General features: G+C 40.6%; 1 protein-coding gene across 2 annotated transcripts in view; it reads left to right on the forward strand.

Moving 5' to 3' along the window:
• LOC122811890 (lectin-like) overlaps window positions 1-23649 on the forward strand; it is a 108775-nt gene that overhangs the window by 57391 nt on the left and 27735 nt on the right. The window lies entirely within an intron of this gene.

A 23649-nucleotide genomic window follows, 5' to 3' on the forward strand; every position in this document is an offset into this window, starting at 1 on the left:
TGGGAGCCATAGTCGAATCTCCAGCTGACACGAGCATCCTCCAAAAGTGTCTCACAGAGATGGATAACTGGTGCCAAAACCATGGCCTAAAGCTAAATGCCAAAGTGCATAGTCATCCCCACTGGGGAAAAATAAAGTGCCCACAAATTACCACATAGGTGGTAATCCATTAAGTACAGAAGAAGTAATTAGGGATTTGAGGACCCATGTAGATAGTAACCTCTCCTTTGGCAATCACGTTGCCAAAGTGGTTAGAAAGACCTTCTATATAGCCCACCTTATCATGAAAGGGTTCACATCTAGATCAAGAGAGGTCATTGTGCCTCTCTACTCATCAGGCCTATAATTGAATACAATGCCCCATTTAGGATGTACCTTACCCGACACCTGCAGCAACTGGAAAGACCCCAAAAGTACCTCATCAAGAGGATCAAGGGTCTCGAACAGATGCCCTATGCAGTTCAGCTAAAGAAACTCCAGCTCTACTCAGTTGCTTACCACCTACTCAGAGGCTATCTGTGCCTGACGTATATAGCCATGTCCAACCCAGAACTAATGGACACGCTACACCTCAAGAAATCCAAATCCCTTAGAGCTACACGCTCCAGGGACTTGAACCTTAGCACAGAAATAAATAGGACATATTGGAGGGACAGATTCATATCCCAGAAGATCCCCTCACTCTGGAACAAAATCCCAGTCCATGTTAGGCTGAGCCCCTCACTGACCCTCTTCAAGAGAAATCTTGACGAGTGGATGGGAGATCGTATGTTTACCCCCGGGATCTCTTCTGTGTCCCTGCTAGACAGAGGCACAGTAGGATAACCTTTAAAAGGGCTATCTACTGTGACTACAAACAAGGGGCACAGTCAACTAATCTAAAAGGGTGGCGAAAGCCAAACACTCTGGCTAGGCTTACAAAATATAGTGTGTGTGTATTGGCTCTTCTTTCTCAAGCTAATAAACTTATTTCTGAGTTTCTAGACTTCAAGGGTAAAAATTTCTGTTCTCTTGATTGAATGATGAATGACTTGAGAGGAAGTCCCCCTCACATTTAGTTATGCAGCAGATGTCTCTCCTCTAGGGCTGCTGTTTGTGGCTCAGGTATGAGGAGGTATTCTTTGCTTATGCTTCAACCTCTACCTGATATCAAAGCTAAGTTGACAGATGCTCCTCTGGATCGCAAACGTTTGTTTGGGGAAGCTGCTGCCAGTTGAAGTCCCTTCAGGATAAGAGTAAGGCCTTACAGGAGCTTAAAAATTTATTTCTTCTGTGCCTAAAGTTTTAGAGCAACTACCCCACTAAGCCTGCTTTTGTTCATAGGCAATACTACCCTTCTACTAAAGGTAGGAATAATGGTAAATGGGCTCCTCCTGCTTAGGCTTCTCAGTTTTCAGGGACTCTGAAGCTTTTCTTTCCAGACAAACTAGGTGCTTTCTGACTCCTCCCAGCCACATTCCCCTTTCTTTGCCTTTATCTCACTTCTTGTTTGGTTTCAGATTACTCAGGATTCATCTGATTATTTTTTTAGGGGCACTTCATAGTGTGGAAATCCCATCCTTTTAATGGGCATTCCTCAGCCTCATTGGGAACAACTTCTCTTTTTCCCCTAGAGGTTCTTCAAAATCTCTCTACTCCGAGTACTATTCAAGAGGTGTCTGTGTCCCAAAGGGGGAAATGGTTCTATTCCAGACTGTCTCTAGTGCTCAGAAAAGAGGGCACTTGGAGACCTATTCTAGACCTCTCTCATCTAAACACTTTGTGCCTTCCTTTCAGATGTTGTCCATTCAGATTCTGTTTATCTTGCTCCGTCAGGGCCTATATGGTGTCTATGGATCTGCTCCTCTCCATATTCTGATCCATCCTCTTCAGGACGCTTTGTGTTTCTCTGCTTCCTGGCATGTTCAGGTCTCTGCTTTGTCCTTTCTAATGCCCCATGGGTCTTCATCAAATGCCTCGCATCTGTGATTGCTTTTTGCCGGCTTCTAGAGATCCAGATTTTTCCTTGGATGACATGTCGATTTCAGGCGTCTTCCCCAGTGACCCTTTTGCAAAATATTTCTTTTGCCATTTCCCTAAAGATCCTGGGGATCACTATACATTTCAAAGTCTTCTGACTCCTTCTCAGGATCATATTTTTCTGGGTTGCAGGAGTCAAAAGGTGCCAATGCTTGCATCCCTGCCCCCTCCAAAGATCTTTCTTTTATACTCCTCTTCCATTGGCTTCTATTACCATCAGGGAGTTTGAGAGCTCTACATTTCATGACATCTGCCATTCTGATGGTCCCTCTGGCCAAGCTTCACATGAGATGTTTGTGGTTTTTGAAGTCAGTGTGGCTCCAAACTATGCATCTGTTGGATTCAACAGTTGTCTCTGAATCCAAGATCCCTTTTCATCCCCTTCTTCACTCTCCGGAATCGGACACTTCAGGCATGGGGTGGGGGGTGACATTTGGCTCCCAAAATGTACAGGGGGTGTGGCAACCTCATCAGCAGAAGAAGCACATCGGTGTCAAAAAGAGAGAGCTCTTATGCTGGCTCTTCAGGCCTTTCATTCTTTCTCTCCAGGGTGACTCAAGGTGTTCACAGATGATACCACAGTGATTTGGTATATCAGCAAAACAAGCTGGGAGGAATGAGATCTTATCTTTACTGGTTGACACTTCTGGTATGGGATCTTGCTTTCCAGTATCAAGCAACTCTGCAGTTTATATCCCTTCCGGTCAGAACCTTGTGGCAGACAGTGAGCCAGGTCCTTAACTCAGTCCCACAAAGACATGCTTCACAGGGATGTATTTCTGGACACTATCCACCAGTGGAGTACTTGAGTGGATTTTTTTGCCTCTCCTCTGAACAGACGGAGTCCCAGGTCCTCTGGTGTGAAAGGTGGATGTTCTCTCCTTTTGGAAGGGGATGTTTCTTTATGCATTCCCTCCCCTTCCTCTCATTTCAAAAAGTCCTGTTCAAGATTCAACAGGATGCTCCCAAAATCTTTGTTGGTGACTCCTTTTGGCCGCAACAGCACTGGTTCCCTCTACTTCTGCATCTATCCAGGGGCAGTCATCACAAGTAACCTTGTAGGGTGGATCTAATCACTACAAGAGAAGGGATCTCTCCTCCAATCTCTGCCTCAACTGACACTGTGGGTGATAGGATTTTGATTCCTTAGACAACTTTTTCTGAGGATGTGCTGCAAGTCCTGCAGGAGATCAGGAAACTACTACCAGGAAATCCTTATTCAAATCCTACTTATTCAAATGGAAGAGGTTTTCTGTTTGGTCTCTAGTAACTGGGGCCCACTTACTGTGGATGTTCTTTGGATGTCTCTGATTTGGGAGTTGCTCAATGCTGGTCAGCCTGTTCTATTAAGGCCCCACTATTTCTTCTCTAGCTTCTAGATCTGAAGTTAAACAATTTCTTAGACCTCCCAGGAAGACGGTTCCTCCTCCCTTGGCTCTTAATTTTGTTTTGGAAAAGTTGACTTGGTCTCTTTTTGAGCCTTGTTCCTGGAAGACTGTGTTCTTTTGCTAGCCCTTACTGCTGTCAGGTGTTTGGGTTGCAGGCAATTTATGGTTTGTCCTCCTTTTTGGTCTTTCATGAGGACAATGTGTCCTTGTGCACCAACTCTTTATGCTGTGGTTGGCTACTGGAAAGATGGGAGGGGTTTGTGAGTGTAATAAAATTGGGACCACTAGGGGTGGGAGGGAATAGGGGGCAGGGTGGGGAGCGAAGCTGGTAGAGACCCTGTTAGTTGCTCTTATGAGGGGGCTGGAAACTATCAGGTAACTGATTCAGTGATGGGTCATCAGTTAACTCTGTCTGACGCCTCTTTCCCAGTCTGCAGTCTGACAGAGGGTGCTGCATACTTTGGGGGGTTTATTTGGACAAGACTAAAGCTACTGGAAAATTTGATCAGTTATTTTTGATTTCATCCTAGATCTTTGGGACTTGCTGTATCCAAGAAAACTTTTTTTTTTATTCTTGGATTTCCAAGTTTTTTCCTTTTGATGCACTTTTCATGGCAAGAGCCTTCCTTCAGTTAAGGCTCATTCTACTAGATTCTTCAGGTGCTTATACTAATTCTATTCTTGACGCAGCTACCTGGACTTCTGTGCATACTTTACTTTATCAAGCACTAGAAGTTGGATGGTACATCTAGAGTTAGGGCTGTTTTTGCCAGTGCCGTTCTTAATGGCTTTTCAGGGGGCTCTTCTGTGCCTTCCCCTCCCAAGTTTTCTTTTGAGCTTTGGCAGTCTCCTGTTTGTTAAAAAAAAAAAAAAAAAAAAAAAAAAAAAAAATACCTCTTGGGTTTCTTGGACACTGTCCCTACTGGGGGCATTCAGTTCTGATTTATGGTAGGTCTGAACATCACCTTTATGCCCTATGCTACGCAAGGAACATTTGGGTTACATTTGGCATAGCTTTTAAAAGAAACAAGCAGTCTTTGGACTGGCCAGATTTTTGGGCTTCCACAGCACTGACTCCCATCTGTTAAGAATACCGCAGCAGTGAAGAAAAGGACCTCTACCATCTTGGTAAGATTTTACACAGTTGTAGTTTCCCCAGTCATGTTACTGCATGTTTTCTAGCTCCAGTTAGGTTCACTGTTAGCAGTTGCATGCTCTTATTTTGGCCACTGAACTATGTACTTGTCTCCATATGTGCTAGCAGCTTGAAATATAGCTCCTCCTGTAACATTCCTAAAACTAAAAAAACTAGGAGCAATTTTATTGAAATGGTGTGCTAAGATTGTGAGCAACGTCACTGAGGTTAGAGGATGTTCGAAAGAAATCCCAAGTAGAACAGTGCTCTGCATTCAAAATTGAGAGAATGGTATGCATGCTGACAGGGTAGGCCAGGATAGCTCATCAACTAACATGCTGACTACAGCAACTGTAGCACCTTTGTAAACAAATGACTTGTCTGAGTAGAGTGCAGGGAAAGATACCACCTGTAATGTCAAGAAAATGTAATGGAGCCTAAGATGAATCAGCTGAAGATCCAGAATGGACATTAGTTTGGAGAGTAGGAGCTCCATTTTTACCAGCACTTTGTTGCCTGTAACCTAAACTGCATATGGATGGAATAGGCAGAAACTAGCACCTATGTTCAGCAGTGGATAAGGCAAAAAAATGTTGCTAACTGAAATTAAATAGTAAACTTTTTTTTTTTCCTCTGTAACCATCCACCTGACACTTCAACCATTCTGTTATGATGCACCTCTGTCAACTGAGACTTATACCTAGATCTCCTATATAAAAAAATGGACTAGGAAACAAATGTAGGAGGCTGTGGGTGCAGATGCCAGTTTGGTGTCATTTTTGACACTTTCCTAATGAGGCTAGAGAATGCATCAGGAATGACTGTCATTATGAGGGTGGAAGTTTTTCTTATTGGGAGGCATTGAAAAGGCAGCTGGATAAAGTGTGAAATGCTTCTCCAGAAGCACTATGTAATCAGCAAGCAGCACAGATAATTAACTTTGTGTAGGCCTTTTAGCAAAAAAAAAAAAAAAAAAAATGCAACTTTGGACCTCAACCAATGGGAATGGTTAGAGAACGGATATTGTAATGCATTAGGTGGGCCCAGAGGTGAGGCAGAGAAGTTAATGTCCAGGTGGTTGCTGCAGCAGACTAGAACTGAGTTTAAACTGCTTTCTGGCCCATAAAACTGGGTTTGATTCCAATAACCTCCATTTGTGCGCTGTAGCTCTGATCCTGTCCCTTAACTAGACAGTGTTTCTGGATCTCCCTTGAGTAAGTGTCCAGTGGGCTTACCCATTTAAAGAATGGATGTAAAGAAGAATGCAAAAATTAAACAATCCAATGGGCATGTGCCTCTCAACGTGACTGAACATGATGGTATCAGTCATTTGAATGGAAGGGACTGTTCTGCTTGGACTTCAGGAAATGCAAAATGAGTTGAGCAAGATGGGGACACAACAGAAGTCTTGTATCATTATCCAGGACTGAGGTAATGAAAGGCTTGGGTATGAATGTATTTCTGCATTGAGTTTGTACTGCACTCTATCCTACAAACTGAACAGTAGAATGAAGTATAGGCTTTTAAATGCAAGTGTAGAAATAAGGGGGTGGTCAAATCTGTTACCAGTGTGGTATAGATAGAGGGACAATAGGTCACATGGCAGTGTAAGTGTACATACATGGGGTGGATTAAGTTTGGTGTCATTCCCTAAAGGTAGCAAGTTAACAGTGCAAACACAATATATGGATGACCTACGGATATAGCACTGCATTACTTCCATTAAGGGACTGAGTACAAGTTTACGTCTTGCAGAAGTGTTTGAATGGTATCTTCCTCCTAGGTATTACAGTAGAGCAAGAAAGGTAATGTGGCATGCTTGAGATGCAAATTTGAAGAGGGCAAGTAAGTGTTGTGTCCCTAGCATATGGGAGATGTCCAACACTAAAGGTATACAATCATTACCCTAATCTTCAGCACCAAATCTGTTAAAATGAAAATGAGCTGAATAGTGTCTTCAGGTTGACTAAGGACTGATAATAATAAATGCAAGATGAATGGGCAGTAGGAAGGTAAGATTGATTCTGAGGAAGAACATCATGAATCGGATTTTTTTTGGTGGGAGAGGAGCAGAGGATTTCTATGGGTTCATTGCAAGGAATTTTAATGGTGCAAAACAGAGGAGAAAAGATTGTGGAGGGAAGATTGAAGAACTGGAGGTTTATTTCCTCAAGGACGGTGGAGGTTTATTTCCTCAAGGACGGTGGCCAAGAAGTTCTCCGGTTTGATTCTCTGCTTGGCTGGCTTCTGTGCAGAGTCTGCATGTCCTCCCTGCGTTAGTGTGGGTTTCCTCCCATGTTACAAAGACATGCGTCTGGAGCATTTCTCCCCAGGCCACTGCTGAAATTGGCTTCATTCCAAGTCACACTTTCCCGGTAAACAAATGTTAAATAAAATAAAAATAAAAATAAAATTAAAAATAAAATAAGGGAAGAGGAAGTGGGTTACACTTGACCTGTGGTCAAGACTGCATGTTTGTATAAAGAATGGATGGAGAATACAATAAATCTATTATACACTGGAATTTAAGGGAGATTTTGGTACAAAGAGAAACAGGAAGCTGGCAACACTACAAAGGAGGATAGGTTATTTCATTGGCTACTGAATCGGCCTATGGGGAAATAGGAAGTCTGGAAGAGGATAAAAGAAGGCACTTGAGAGATGGTAAAGCAAGACCAAGTATGCAGAAATGCTAGGACAATTACAAAACTAATGGAAGATAAGAATGGGGTACAGAAATTAAAGACTGGAGTTGCTTGTGAATAAGGCTGAGGGACATAACAGCTTCCCGAAGAAAAGGAGAGATCTGTGTAGAGGGATGGGAAAAGGCATTTTAATTGAAAATGGATAGCTTCATAGGTTGGTACTAGGCTATCAGCCCTAGGGCCTATACAAGCCCAGCCATAATAATTCCCTGGATATTTCTTCCCACAATATTTACTTCTCTGGACCCCTGTCTAGCAGGGTGGCTGACATGATCCCCAGGGTGAATTTCCTATCGCCCATCCAATCATCAAGGTTCCTTTTGAAGAGGGCCAATGAAGCGCTCTGCTTGACATGTATGGGCAGTCTATTCCAGAGTATGGGGAGTCTCTGGGTCAGGAACCTATCCCTCCAGCATGTTTTGTTCATTGTGATGACAAGGTTTAGATCCCTGGAGTGTGTAGCTCTGAGGGATTGGAATTTAAGTGGAGCATGTCCAACAGCTCAGGGTTTGACATGGCCTTGTATGTTAAGCAGAGAGTGCATCTGAGTAGACAATATGCCACAGAGTATAGTTGGGGTTTAAACTGTCAGCATATGGCATCTGCTTTAGGCCTGTGATTCATTTAGTGATATTTCTGTGGCCTTCCCAACTGTTTCAGATGTCTTGTGAGGTACATACCAAACTGGGCATTATACTCTAATGGGTCTAATGAGGGAGGAGTACAGTAGGACAATGACCTCCTTTTTTTTTTTCTGGATGAAAAGCCCTTCGTGATGAGGTGTGCCACATAGAAGGATTTCCTGACTGTTGTGGCAAAGTGGTTATCGAAAGTGAGACCAATGTCCACCTGTGTCCCTAAGTCTCTCATCACACTTTCGATGCATCCTGCCACCTATGTGGTAATTCATGGGTACATGTTTTTTTCCAAAGGGAATAACTATACATTTCTTGGCATTAAGCTTGAGCCCATGGCTCTGGCACCAGGCATCTGTTTCTGTAAGACCCTTTTGTAGAATATCCACATCATTTAGGGATTGCTCCCAGTTTGCAGACCTCTGCAAACTTTGTTAGCCAGAGTCCCTTAGTGTTGGCCTGTACTTCAGAGAAGTAGATGCCAAACAAGAGTGGTCCCAGTACTGAACCCTGAGGTATTCCACTTGTCTGGAGCTGGGGAGTCTGCTACTTTTTACAGTCTGGGTTCTGTCAGTAAGCCAATTGGCAACCCATCAAGTGATGTAGGGATTTATGCCCAGCTTAGTAAGTTTATCTATGATTCCAGAGTGCGGGATGGTGTCGAAGGCCTTGGCAAGGTCCAGATAGGCTGTGTGGACTGCCTTACCCTCATCCACAGCTCTGGAGACTGATTTGAATAAGTCAGTCAGATTCAGGTGCCAAGATCGGCCCTTCACAAACCCAAACTGGGTGGGATCCAGTGTTTGAAGGTTGCCAATGTCTTTGTTTATAAGTTCCATGATTATTTATTTATTTTTATTTATTTATATTTGTTGACCAGTTGTGTCCGACTGGGCGTAGGTCCATTTTCAGCGGAGGCACAGGGAGAAAAGATCCACAGTTAAATTAAACAGACAGTAGTTACATTGGATTACATAGCGATTAACAATTTACATAGCAATTACTTACAACATATTTACAGATGAACATAGTACATCAGTAGACAACTAGAATCTTTATCTGTGAAGTACATAACAGACATTAACAAATGTTAAAATAAGTTCCTGCTGTATAAGTACTAGGCTTATGAGCATCTGAACTTGCTATAATCAAGGTAGTTAATGGAGTGGAAAGAAAGGTAGTGGTTGGATGGGGTGGGTGAAAGAAAGGTAGTGGTTGGATGGGGTGGGTGATTTGCAAGGGCATAGCCAGTATGTTTTTAGGTGCACTTTTAGTAACGTTTTGAAGTGGGTGCATGATGGTACAGAGGTAATTGTGGGAGGGAGTTCCATAATTTGGCTATGGTACAAGAGAATAGTGCTTCACCAGCAGAGTTATTGGCTTTAGTGATCTGCAAGTGATTTTTTGTTGCTGGATCTTAGTGGTCTGGTGGTGCGATAGGGTTGGAGTAGATTCTGGAGGGATGGGACATTTAGTGGATGGTTTACTAGTTTGTGGGCGAGTGAGAGTTGATGCCATTGAAGTAGGTGAGGGAGTTCAAGCCAGCCCAGTTCAGCAAGTGAGAGACAGTGGTGACTACGGTAGGATGCCCCTGTGGCGAATTTGGCAATTTTGTTGTAGCAGGTCTCTAGCTTGTTTTGATCGCATTTCCTTAGGTTGGTATATATTGGAGAGGCATAAAGTAGGGTGGAGATGAGGTGGGAATTTGCTATTGAAATCTTTGCTGCTTTGGTGAGAAAATGCTTATTTCTGTATTTTGTGGACTTTTTTATGGTCATGGATATGTGAATGACAATTTCCACTCCTAGCAATTTGGTGTGTTCAGTTGGGTATATAGTGGTGTTGTCTTTTGCTGTGATGTTAAAGTGAGAGTTGTTTTGAGTATGTTTGGTGGGTTGGAAGATGAGTAGTTTAGTTTTGTTTGAGTTGAGTATTAATTGGGCATTGGATAACCAAGTTTCAACGGAGGAAAAGGCTTCCTGTGTGACTTTTTGCAGTTTGGGTAGGGACTGGGCTGAGCAGATGATGGTAGAGTCCTCTGCATATTGTATGAGTGTGCCATGTGTGGTGGCAATGGCTACATTATTTGTGAAAACAGAGAAGAGTAGGGGTCCAAGGATGGATCCTTGGGGAACCCCTATGGAGACAGGTAGTTGGGGAGATATGAAACCAGTTGGTGACTGTGAGGATAGGTTATTGAGGACAGGTTATTGAGGACAGGTTATTGAGGACAGAGATAAGTTGTTTGTGTGGGACCATGTCAAATGCTTTAGATAGGTCTAGGAAAGTAGCAGAGGAGAGAAAGACACTGTTTCTATGCTGAAGGATAGTGTTAGTAAAGGAGAGTAAGGCAGTGGTGTTGCTATGGTTTGGTTGGAAACCATGCTGAGTAACATTTGGGTTTAGTAGAAGGAAGTCATTTGGCTTTCTATTGGCTGTAATATGGGAGAAGTTCTGGTTTCTAGTCTGATTTATGAGGACTAGGGTTGGAGATGGTAGGGCCAGGGTTGGGTGGATTGGAGATGGTAGGGCCAGGGCTGGGGTGGATATCTCCACTTAGGGCTAGTTTTGATATGCATGAGGTTATTAGTTTTCTCTGTTTTTGAATGTGTTTATAAGGGAAACTTTATGATTGTGCTCTTTGGGTAATAGGTATGGTGGGAGGGTTACTGTAAGTTGTAGGGATGCTTTGTTTGAGTAATATAGTTGGTAGAATATGTGGGGGGTGCATAGGGATGGTTCTTGAATTGGTGGGAGGGGAGCTGAGTGAGGGTGAGACATGAGTGGTGGTGTGAGTAGTAGTACAGTGGTAGTGGTAGAGTGCGGGAATTATAGAGCTTTAGTAGGATGCAAGATATGCAAGGAGAGTGCATGCAGTGAGCATAGGTAAGGTATGCTTGTACATGTTAGTTGAGGAGGTGTGATAGTAGTGGGAAGATGGAGGAGGTAGTGTTGGGTTAGCGCTGTGGTTGGCTACTGGAAAGATGGGAGGGGTTTGTGAGTGTAATAAAGTTGGGACCACTAGGGGTGGGAGGGAATAGGGGGCAGGGTGGGGAGTGAAGCTGGTAGAGACCCTGTTAGTTGCTCTTATGAGGGGGCTGGAAACTATCAGGTAACAGAGTTAACTGATGAATGAACATATGATAGTGACAAGGGTGGTTGTAGTTTTAAAAATGGTGCCTGCCACAGGTAATATTTATTAACTTTGTGATTGTCTTTAGGTAATAAACAGGGAAGGGGGAGGGGAGAGGAGAACAAGGGTGTGAGCAGGCAGTTCTTTGTACTGCTGCTAATGAGCCAAAGCAAAGGCAAGTTAGTGTTTGAGAAACTATCATAATTGACCAAGGACTGCTCTGAAACTGCAAGTCATTTCTTAACCATTTTCAGGTGGAAAAACAGGATAACCTTGTATCAGTAGGCCACTGTGGTCTCAGTATAAATTAACAAACACACAGTATTGATCAGATTATGGATACTATCTGCTAACGGAAGGGAATAAGAGATAAAGTGGAAGGGGTGTGTGTGTGTTGGGGGGGGGGGGCTGCTTACAAGCCAAAGCAGAGTGCTCTCCAGGGGAAAATGAATATTGGCTCAAACAGGTAGACACATACTCAGTTAACTTTAGTTGTTTGCAGACGGTTCAGACCCGGACTGCGCTTTTTTTATAAGAATGATAAAGGTGATACGGCAGTTGAATACTTAAGAGTGGTGTTGGGTCTAGAAAAGAAGAGTACAGAGAGGAGTAAGCACTATGAGATGGTAAAGATATATTATAAAGATTACAAAAAACAAACTGAGCAAATAGCTACTGTATGCAGGAAAATGTTTTGAACCAACTATTAATATATGCAGATACTGAGCCAATTGGAAAAAAAAATCTGTTAGAAGAAACCTCGACAGTTATGCAGTCACAGATATAGCGAGCAGCACTCTGTCAAGGTTGTCTAATGTGATTCTATCCAAAAGTAACAGCACAATTATATAGAAATAATTAGACACCAGTATGAGCTGTCTACACACAACACAATTACATAAATAACATTAGTGAACAAGGTGCAGCTATGCAAATAGACTATACTATTATACGAAAAACAACTTGGTGCAGACAAAATGCTAGCATGGCATAGTAACTTCCAATAATAAAGCATAAATCATATTAGATGTCTAACGCAATTCAACATAAACATATACAGTTGTAAAATGTCTAACACAATTCAACATAAATAGGCATTTACAGTTGTAAAACACTTACTGGAGAGACTCTGAGCTCCTCATGGGGCCTGTAGCAGAGTGGTTTGTAGTTTTAAAAGTGGTGCCTGCCACAGGTAATATTTAATTATGCATTCCATGCCCTTGCAGATCAGGCTTGTCAGACTGATGGAATGGTAGTTCCCGGGATCCAAGGCGGATCCCCTCCTTATGGAGTGGGATAACTGTAGCTGTGCGCCACTCAGTGGGCACGAAGCCTGAGGTGAGGCTATGATTAAACATGACACTTAGGTGAGGTGCCATTTCATTTTGTAGTTCATGTAGTACACAGCCTGGGATGTCATCTGGTCCCATGGATGCTGTATTCTTTGCTTTGGAGAGTGTGGTTTCTACCTGTGTGGCTGTGATTACCGGAATTTGGCAATCTTTTGTATTGAGATGGGCCCTTTAGGGGGTGAGCGGGGGGTGAAGTTGGCACTAAATCTGCCAGGATATTGGCAATATCCTTGGGATCAGTGTATTTAATGCCATTCTGTTGTAGCTGAGAGCAGATCTGAGCATTGTCATTTAGATTCTTGACATAACTATAGAATGCCTTGTGGTTGTCTTTGGAATCTTTGGCAATTTTATTTTAGTAACTAGCTTTTGAGGATTTTGGGGGATCTCTGCTTCTTACTGAGGCTGGTGAGGGAGTTTTTTTTGCATCCTGGGATGTTCCTCTCTTCTGCAACAGTTTCGTCCTTCTGTTGTATAGTTTATTTGTTGTGGGGGACCACCAGATTGGCTTCCTGTTTTTTTTCGAGAAGAGCATCTTGGTTCTATTTGGGATTCATGCACGAGTTGATGTGCTCATACAGTGCCTTAGTGTAGGATTCTGCAGTCAAACTTTCAGATCCCATCTGCATGGGTGTTGTGACATTTGTCACTTCTGACTTCAGTAGCATGAAGTTGGCTTTGGGGAAGTTTAAGGAAGTTTCCTTACTGGGGGGTGGGATGTGGATGTCAAGGGTGATTTGCTTATGGTCTGACCTGACCCAATGAGGGGGTGACCACTGGTATGGAGCATCTATCTCCCATGTTGGTAATGACCAGGTCTAGGATAATTGGGACAATGGATTAGTTGATCCAGGGCATTGGAATTTATGAATTCCAAGAACCGTTGGGAAAAGAAGTTGGTACCCAAGTAGTTTTCCCAGTTAATGACAGGGTAGTTGAAATCACCCAGTATTAGGGTGTTTGGTTGTATCTTAATATTTTTCCAGTACGTTTAGAAAGGTGTAGTGAGAATCTTGGGGCATGGTGGGGGATCTGTAGCAAGCTACAATTTGGATTGCAGTCTTACCTAGTGTTAGTTGCACCTGGAGAATTTCAGATGCATTGTGTTGGGCAACTATCCTGGAGGTGTGAATATCCTTGGTGAATATGGACACTCCTCCACCTTTAGTGTTTTGGTCTTGGTTTTGTAGCCGAAAAGTGTGGTAAAAGTTGTAGCCTGGTATTGCAAGGGTGCTCTCTGGAGCCTCAAACCAGGTCTCAAGTTACTGCACAGATATCGATGTTCTCCATTTTTAGGAGGTTAAGACTTCTAGCATTGAGTAGCATTACCTTCAGATTTTGCATCCTTGTATCTGTTACAGTGGTGGTTTTATCCTTTGAACCTTGCCTAAAAATGGCACTATAGGGGTGGCAAGAGCTTTAGCCAGTAACCTGAATCCCAGGGGTGACAGGTGCAGACCATCTCTGGCAAAGCATTGTGGTTTGTCGATCATGTCTTCCCAGGCAGACAAATACTGGATCCCGCTTAGCCAATTGTTGAAGTCTATCATTTTGTCCTTATACTGTGGTATCCTTCTGGGTGAAGTCAGGATGCTACTTTGGGCTAGGGTCGTACCTGCCTGGGCCACATGATCCAAGAGCTCTTCCATGTCTCTCCATGTAGTCCAAGGAGGTACGTCTCAAGTCATTCACTCCAGCATGGACAATGGCAGAGTTGTACTTGTTCTTGTTGTGGAGTGACTTGAGTGCATGTGTTGTGGCGGATCCTGGCACCTGAAAGGCAGCGGACTGTAATTTTCTACTTGTTCAGTCTGGTGAGTGGGACATCAGTGTGCCTGACTACAGTCTCACCTATGATGGTGTTTGGTACATTGTCGTGCCTTAGGGCTGTTGTTGGGTGGCACACTGGTGGTGTGAGTTGTCACTTTGGTTGTGACTGGTGTTTGCGTTTCAACTTAGGAGGTCCTTGTTGCTTGGGCAGGTTAATGTTAGGGCCTCTGCATATGTGGGTTTAGTGTTGCTATGTGTGGGTGTTGATGGTGTGGGTTTTGAAGGGCTATGAGTTGCTTGAGGTGTAGTGCAGGTGTTAACCTTCTCCTCTTGACTGTCTAGCACAACCTTGGCCAGAGAGAGCTTTGCTTCCAGTTTGGCTATGTAAGTGCATCTCTCGCAGGTTGTAGTGTTGGGTGGTAGAAGGAGAGGATTGTCTGTGTACATGAGGCAGTTGCCACATTGCCCCAGTATGCCCAGATTCACCAGGTAGACAGGAGAAACCACCGGAAGCTGACCCTTGGACATGCCTGTTAGGTGCTTTTTTTTTTGTAAAGTTTAAGAGCTGTTTTCCCTTACCTTTGCAGGGTACGCAATTATAGGCTGTTTAGTGCCTATGATTAATTTCTCCTTATTGACAAGGAGAGTTGAGTGCTTGTATCAGTTTCAGGCTTCCTGGTGCTTTCCAGCAGGTTTTAGAGCACGTGCTTGTCACAGGGGTTCAGATTTTAGTGCTACTACTGAGAAACTAGCTAGTTCTAAGGGAAAATTTGAAGAGCATACGATGTGAAAAATGTGCAAACATGCGTGTTTTTAAGCCAGAAAGTTGAAAGGGATAGAAATCAGCCCAAAAAGGATTACAATTTCAGAGCTGGAAACCACTCCTCATGTAGATAGGCAGGACAATGCTCACCACTCCCACTGGTAAGCAGTAGGACTTCCGTCTACCACAGCAAGGTCTGGATAGCTCTGAACACGGTCCTTAGACAAGCAAAGCCTGGGATATGGACTGGCTAGGAAAGGTGGGAAACTAGCAAACAAGATGGTGTTTTTGAAAGGGAAAAAGGAGAAACAGAAGGCCTTCTCAGATGTTCTCTCTGTATTTGGTAGAATGAGCTAATAGGAGTGTCTCAGATCAGATTTACAGTAGGGGTGGGCAACTGCAAAGTCACCAAATAAGGGTGGGAACCAATATTAAAGCTATTAGCCTACAGACAGTAAACACTACAGAAAGCCACAAAATGAAAATTTTCAAACAGATAAAGGAGCAAAGAGACTCTACAGAATGCTTTTAACTGCAAACAAATCAGTTACCCGTGCAGATTAGTTAATATCAATAAAATACACTAAAAACTATGCAGCAGGCAATAAAGTGCTGTATATAAATTGCTAGAAATGGAGATCATTTTTCTGGATGTTAAGATAACCAGACAAATTGATCATACTCTGGCTACAAGCGTGCATAGAAAGTTTCCACACTTAACTCTTTTACACGCTTCTAGTAACAATCCCCGCCACATCAACAACATCCCTAAATCCCAATTTATATGCATGAAACGTATTTGTTCATCTACTAAATCCCATGCGGAATGTGAACAGGATCTTTGTGACAGATTTATTCAAAGGGGATATAATAGATCTCAACTTTACCAGACCATTCATGAGGTTAGGCATATGCCACGTTCTCAATTACTAACATATAAACATGAACAGGAGGCCTCTACCAGTTCCCCAGCTCAACCCATCAGATTTACAGTAACTTATGGAAATAATACCCCTTCATTCAGGAATATAGTTAATCATCATTGGGGTATTTTAAGAGCACATGAGTTTCTATCTGATATATTACCTGAAACATGTGCCTTTTCATATCGTAGAGGTAGGACTATGAATTCACATTTTACATATTACAAAAAACTTCACCCAATTACATCTACACAAACCACTATATTTGGAGATCCATTGATTGGTTCATTTCCTTGTGGCCATTGTAGTGCATGCAGGTATATGGCCAAAATAAAAGAATTTAAGTGCCAACACTTCACGTGTTTTTCATATTAGGATTTTTGGTAACTGCAGTTCAGATTGGGTGGTATATCTGGCCACCTGTACATGCACCTCATTTTATGTAGGGCAAACTTCCCGACCACTGAGATTTCGTATTAGTGAGCATCTTAGTGCAATCAGAACTAAAAAGTCAACTAATGCTTTATACAAGCATACTTTGACTCACCAAAATGCCCAATTTCAATTTACCATTATAGACTAGATTCAGTTGCCGAGGATGTCTAAGGCAGGCTGGCATGACGACATGGAAACATATTATGGATTACCAAATTGGGTGCTTTGTTCAAACCTGGGTTAAATGAATATGGATAAAGCTTTCTGCTGGCTATGCATTTATATAATCTGTTTAACACATGGATTTGAATTGGGAGTTTTCATGGTTTGAACTAGCTAATTTTCCCATAAATGGTAACTTATTATTTTTGTAGATTTTTTATATATTTGTTTTATCTCATTTAAAAGTTGTTTTCATGAACTTATTTCTATAGGATTCTTTTAGATGTGTATATATATCTTTAAATTGTTCAATATATAAAGAACACCAGGATGCACTATTCATACTTTTTTTTTTCCTTTTTTTGCACTGATGAAGGCCATTGTTCAGGCCGAAACTGGTTTGCAGCATTTTTGTTTGAATATGCCACAATAAAAGAAGGTTTCTGCTTGCTCTAACCTTTGTGCTGGCTCGTTTTGTCCTTTCTCAAATTTGACAAAAAGGCCCAGACAAACCATTTGGGGGGAAAGCTGCAAGAAAGAACCAGACCCAGCCAAGTGCAGAGTATTCACTGTGTAATACTTTAAACCACCTGTAGTGAAGGCCCATGGGATATATGCAAGTCACCATAAGGATATAACCAGTGTTTCAGGTGTGTGGCTTCTGAATGCCCATGACTGTACATTCAGGACAATAAAGCCACTGTGTAGCTGAAACACTTTAAGGGGTAATTTGCATAAATCCTATTGTCATCCAGTATGCACAGTGAAGACTGGCTGAGTCTGTCTTGATTCTTAAAACAAACGTGCAAATATCAAGCCTGTGTTATCTGTAGAAGCCAGTTGTTAGTTTGTTCTCTATATAAATATTGCTTGGTCTCCATATAGAATATTCCTTTGTGTTGTGCTATGTGATCTGTAGTGGGAGAAGCACAGGGCAGGAGTCTTCTACTTCACTTTTTTTGGTACATTCTTGCGACTGCTTTTATAACAGCAAGGGTGCTAAACTGCATTCTTACCCATCTCCTTTATTTGCAAGGGAACACTCTGTATTCAGTTAACACTTGCCTTTCATAAGCAGCAACAAGTAGGGAAATTCTTGGAATTTTGACAGGAAGGACTAATAGTTATTCTGGTTGCAGCTGTCCACACTTGTCAGACCTGCTTTCTGATGATTTTGTTTGAATTTTTTGATGGGAGAGCATTTATTGTAGGACAGCCCAAGTACCAGAAATATCCATTCAGCCTTTGAACTGAGCTGCAGTAAGATTGATAACATTAATAACAGGTTGCTAGTTAAAACATTAGTGGCAGTTGGAGGTCCAGGTAAACTTCAGTGGGCCTCGTATACTTAAGAGGATAAAGAATGGGTATGCTGAAGTAGGGGATCAAGAACGACAGTGTAAAAAAAAAAAAAGAGCTGAGGTCAAATGGAAAAGTTTGAATTTTGGGGCTAGCAAATTTTCCCGTACTTCTGTGAAATTTCTAAGGTCTCCACCACGTGGATTGGGTGTGATGAGGTCTAATACCATAATGTGCTGGGAACTGTATAATGTGGCTGGCTAAGGCATTCTTGGTATCTGCTTTGCTGATATCCTGTAGGTGTTGCATGATCCTGACCTTAAATAATTGATTAGTTTTACCTACAAAGAAAGCTGCACAATGTCTGCAGCTAGTGAGATAAACCAAGTCTCGAGAAAGACACATGGCATGTCCAGGAAGATGAAAAGGTTGGTTCGAGACAGGATGTGTAAAACAATTACTAGTGTTGATATAAGGGCGTGCTTTACATGTGCCTTTCTTATGTTTGGACTCAAGATTTTTTAATGACAACATCCTTATGGCATAATATCCTTTTTAAGTTCTTTTTATTTTTGTAGATGAATCATGATGCTTCTCCTATCTTTTATTTTATCATTCTGTCAGACCAATATTTATGTAGCGTCACAGACCAACTTGGAATCAGAACTGTAGATAAACATACATTTGAGGGTACCATTAGAGGTAGAAACATCTCTACCAGTTCTATATTCCATCACATCTTTCTAAAGAATAGTCCTCCATTTGTTTCTCTATTATTAAGCTGCTTAGATCTTCTTTTTCCAGATGTTCTCTTTCTTGTAAAATATTTTGTATCTTTTCAGTTTCTTGTATTAGATAATCATTCCTTGTGCAGAGTCTTTATGTTCTAATAATTTGATTTTCCAGGATATTCTTAAAAATATGATGGGGGTGCAGGTAGGTAATGATTCTTCCATGTCTCTCTGATAAATGGATGTACCTATGCCCATGTGAATATCATGGGTAAGCATTACATCCAACATCAGGTTTGGGAATTCTTGTAAGTACAATTGACAGATTAATTGTAGGATGTTCTGAAGTGGAATTTTAACATGTTCATTTTACATTATTTTTATAACAAAGGTATGCATTACTGAGGGGCATGATTTCTTGTGTCAGTGGGAGATTACTATCCATTTATAGAATACCATTTTTAAAATACTAATAACTGTTAGTAATTATAAAGAATTGCAATATTTCCATAAGTACAGTAATTCAAAAACAAAATTGTGTGGCATTGCAAAACCTTTTTGAAAGATATTAAGACATAATCTTCAAAAAAACAGTTTTTCATGCTGGCTGTTATGTGATAGCACTTTTTCAGTCAGATTTTGGCTATGACACTGGCTTCTACATACACTTCTAGGTTATGTATTCTAATACGGTATTGAGTAGAGTGTGTGAATGCACTGACCTTACTATATAGTTTGTAGCCTTTAATAGCATTTTGAATTCACTTAAGACATTGACATTTGTTTTGCCTTACTCGGAAAATATTCCAGAAGGTAAGGCTGTGTAGATGGGTAGTATTACAACGCAGGGGTGTGAAGTGTATGAACCTGTTTTTGGATTGATTCATTATGGTTTAGGTGTATTGTAAACTTCTGAAGCCCAAATTCTACTGCAATGTTGCAAATGTAGATTTAGCATCCAGGGCTTTTATTTAATGAATTAGATTGTAAATCGAGGACTTGAAGGTCTCTGAATTCACTCATACTTGTATCAATCTAAATCTCTCCCTTTACCCATAAAGTAGTTCTTTTAAGTAGATAATGTATAATATAATGACCCTTGTTAGAAATTCAAATACTTTTATCTACATATTGGGAGTATTTGTATATCTTCCAAAAAAGTTGGCATGATTATTAATACAGATTGGTTAGGAAAATAAACATTTTTGAAACACTGAATAATTACTTGCTGGATTTCCAGTCTTATGAACACAACTGTAAATTTAATGAGGAAAAGAATATGGAGCAAAACTGAGAGAACAGAAGAAAGGAAATTAATTTTGTATAAGGTGACTTGGAGTCTGAGACTTTGTATTATTCCAAGCCACCTTTACAGTCACCTTCCTTTTTTAAGTGTTACCACTATTACACAAATGGATTGATAGTGTTATTCCTCAAACAGTTGAAATGAGAGAGAAGGTAAGGGAAAAGTTTGCATGGATGTGTATACAGATGGTAAAAGGGAAATCCTATCCATACTCAACCCTTTTCTCATTTTGCACATGGGATTGGGGTGTTACTTCAACAGTGACCATCATCTCAAGCCAAGGTTTACACCACCAGGTGGCTAGCCCTGCCACAGTAGTTCATCCATATTCACTTGCACTTGTGCCTATGGCCAATTCAGTGTCCAATCCACCTACTGCATGTCTTTGGAATGTGGGAAGAAATCGGTGCACCCAGAGGAAACCTACGCGACTGCAGGGAGGACTTGCAGACTCCACACAGGTGGCATCCCAGATGAGAATCAAACCAGATAACCTCTTGCTGTGAGGTGATGACAGTAAATGCTGCAACACCGTGGCTGCCAGTAAAAGGAAAATGGCATAATGAAAAGAAAAGTCTGAGAAAATGTAGTGTCACAACTTAAGCTATGCTTAGTCACTTTTCCTCTGGGCTGTAGCTAGGTTTATGACTAATTTTTGTTGAACTTGCATAGCTGTGAATTCATGTATAGGCTGTATTTATCTGAGCTAGATATACAATTATATATTTCATTCAGGAATTATCTTGATAAGACAACTGTAGTAGGGGTTTAATCTAAGCGACTTTGCTTCTCTTTGCTTAAGGAATTTTGAACCATATTGTAGGCACATAGGGACTGGGCTAGTGGTATTACATTTGCAAAGTTGTGCTTTCATTAGTTGCTTACCATAATGTGAGTGTAAAAATGAGCATTTTACTGCATTTATGGATTTTTGACAAATATTTGTTCATGGATTTGCATATGTTCTATCATCCTTTACTGTTAGCTTTTTTGGTTGTATTAATGGGTTTATTTTCACACTGGTTAGTTTAGGATGTATTGTACCTAGTGTGATTTTTAGATATTACTGTTTGTGTTTAAGTTGTAGTTACAACTATTTCAAGATTTACTGTACAACCAGGAATGTAGTTGAAGTTGCGAAAATTTTTGAGTCTCAAATATGAATAGGAATTTAATTCAAAGCTCTCAACATCTGAATTAATGCCTTTAATTCTCTGAAAATGTGTTTGATATATATTTCATCATACCAAATCATGTATTAGTCTTTGATCTGTTCTGACACATGACATCACATAAATGCCCTTGCATTTAAGTTGTTATTGTGTAGTAGTTGGTCATATGGTATAAAATGGAAAAAATAAGTTGTCATAATTATCCAGTCTGATTCTGCCTTGTATGGGAAGTAGATGATTGTAGGAATAAATTTAATGGCCTGATACAATTAATTACATGAAGTTCAGAAAGGAAAGGAGGTTTTCATGGATTATGGTCAATGCTTTAAATGAACAATAATACAAGTTGTACTTGCTCCTCTGGGCTTAGCTTCCTTAAAATACTGCTAGGGTAAATGTAAGTTAGATGTTTGTCCGTGGAATAAATATTTTGATTGTTTTCATGAGTTTAAATACAACTTATTGTCATGGGAATGTTATTAAACTTTCATAAATCTCAATCTTAGAGTTAGGTTATTTTATTTAACGTTTAGTAATAAGATGAACTACTCCCGAGACCCTTTCAAGTTGTGACCTGCAATCCTTTATTAAAATTTTCCTACCTTCAATGTCTGGGGATACATTTTTGTATCCTCACAGAATGTAAAACATCAGATACCACCCTCTTAGAAAATCTATGCCTTGACTTGCACCTGCATTAAGGATCCAATAACTAAACTATTTCTTTAAAGCAAGAAAGCAGTTTTATAATGAATAAGGTTTGAACTCTGATATGACTGTTAGCACTAATAATACACAGCTAAGATATTAGGAAGACCTTGAGTTCATTAAGTTGGTGATAATCTGGTAGCTAGAAGAGGATTAAGGTCATGACCTGCTATCAGGGCATTTCCTGTGGCCCATGGCTTTGATTCCTTCTATGCCTGTGGTGACCTTGTGAAAGTGCCTGAATCTGACCCAGTTTTGGGGCAACTGGAAAGTTGGGCTAGGCTCCCTAATGGTCTGCTGAACTATCTGATTAGTAACTACTAATGAACCACAAGTTTAATAGAAAACAAAAAATATGAAGGCATTTCATTCATTATATTGGTGGTTTTAAATGTGTAGTTGATGCTTGTATCTGGTAAAAGCAAGGAACAAAGTTCTTCCCTGGTTATCTGCCCTATTTATGAAACATGACTATTTGCTTCATTCTTTGAGAAAATGAGAAATCAACTAATGGAAAACATAGGTATCTGATTTTCTGATGCAACCTTGGCATGGCCTGCTTTTGTAAAGTTACCACTCTTAAGGTTAGATGAACAGATTTCCATGTTATTGAAATGTTTCCAATAAGTTTAAGATCATATGTTTCCACTGGTCATCCACCAGATCTTGCTGCTTAAATATTGGGAGGTTAGAATTTCATAAAATGTTGAGCTATGTGACCCCCCCCCCCTCAACAGTTAAATAAAAAACTACTAGATGTAGTGCACATAATTGCAAAAATCATTATTAATTTTGTCTAAATATTGACATTCCACTAACATAGACAGTACTAAGACTGAAATTCTTTCTTTTACACACCAGCTAGAATTCTGATACTGTTGACCCAAGGGGCCTTTCTAAGCTTGGCCATACTTCCCAGTAATTCTTTAGATATTGGTTCCCAAGGATTTTGTGTGGATATATTATGGGTGGCCAAGAATTTACAAGCTTCCTCTGTCCTAATAGATGTAGGTGTGACACCAAGGGTTTGTTTCCCCATCCACTTTGCAGGGATGAGTAAATTCATCTGTGTAGGTGTCTATCCTTTTCAAGTTGAGAAACAAAATTGACAGTAAACAAAGAGATTGACAAAACATTGTGTCCCTGTGATTAAATTTTAGTTGGGACATCTGTTAAATGCACTGTTATCCAAAGTCATCTTTCCAAAGAACTGTTGCAGGCAGTTCTATTAACTGTGACTATAGCAAGAAAGCTGGCAAGTGGAAAACCTGCTTGGCTTCCAGTAAATCACTGGATTGAAGTTTATATTTTGATAATGGTTCTTGTACGTCACTGAAGTACTATTTGGGCTGATTAAGATTCTGTTGACTAGAAATTATTCCCTTTTCTTTAGATGACATTAGATGTAAACTGAAGCAGATTTGGATATAAACTGAAGCAGATTTGGATAAAACCATTTTGAGTAATTTTGTATGTCCTATTAAGATAATCTCAACTAAATTAACTTTAAAATGTTGAAATAAATGGTATAATGTATTGCTAACTTTTATGGCTCCATCTTTTCCATTGCTTCAAACTTGTTACTGGCCTACTGCCAAGTGATAAATGACTTGCTGTTAAAAGCAGTAAGCTATAAACTTTCATTTATAAACAAGCCCACAACTGGTATGAATGCTGAAGCAACTTCTAGTACTAATAAGATGTTTAATGGTAGCACAAAAGATAGAGTAAGATGGGGCTGATGGTGTCAAATGTGTGCAGGATTTTTATGTCTTGTATAATGTAAATTGTAGACCTCAGCAGTTCAATTTTGTTGCAGTAATCCTTTAGCAAAGTGAAGGAACAAATCGGCTGATAAGTATATCCCACCTCCTAGATTTAAGGAATCTTTTGCAATTACAAGTCTGTTGTATTGCAACTTCTGAAATTTGCTTTAGTAGATTGAAGGACCTCCGAGGCTAAGAGCACATTCACCTATTTCTTAATCATCATGCTTATTCAGCTTGGTAACCT

This window comes from Protopterus annectens, chromosome 9.part0, assembly GCF_019279795.1.
Source record: "Protopterus annectens isolate FY-2018-M chromosome 9.part0, PAN1.0, whole genome shotgun sequence".
NCBI lineage: Eukaryota > Metazoa > Chordata > Ceratodontiformes > Protopteridae > Protopterus > Protopterus annectens.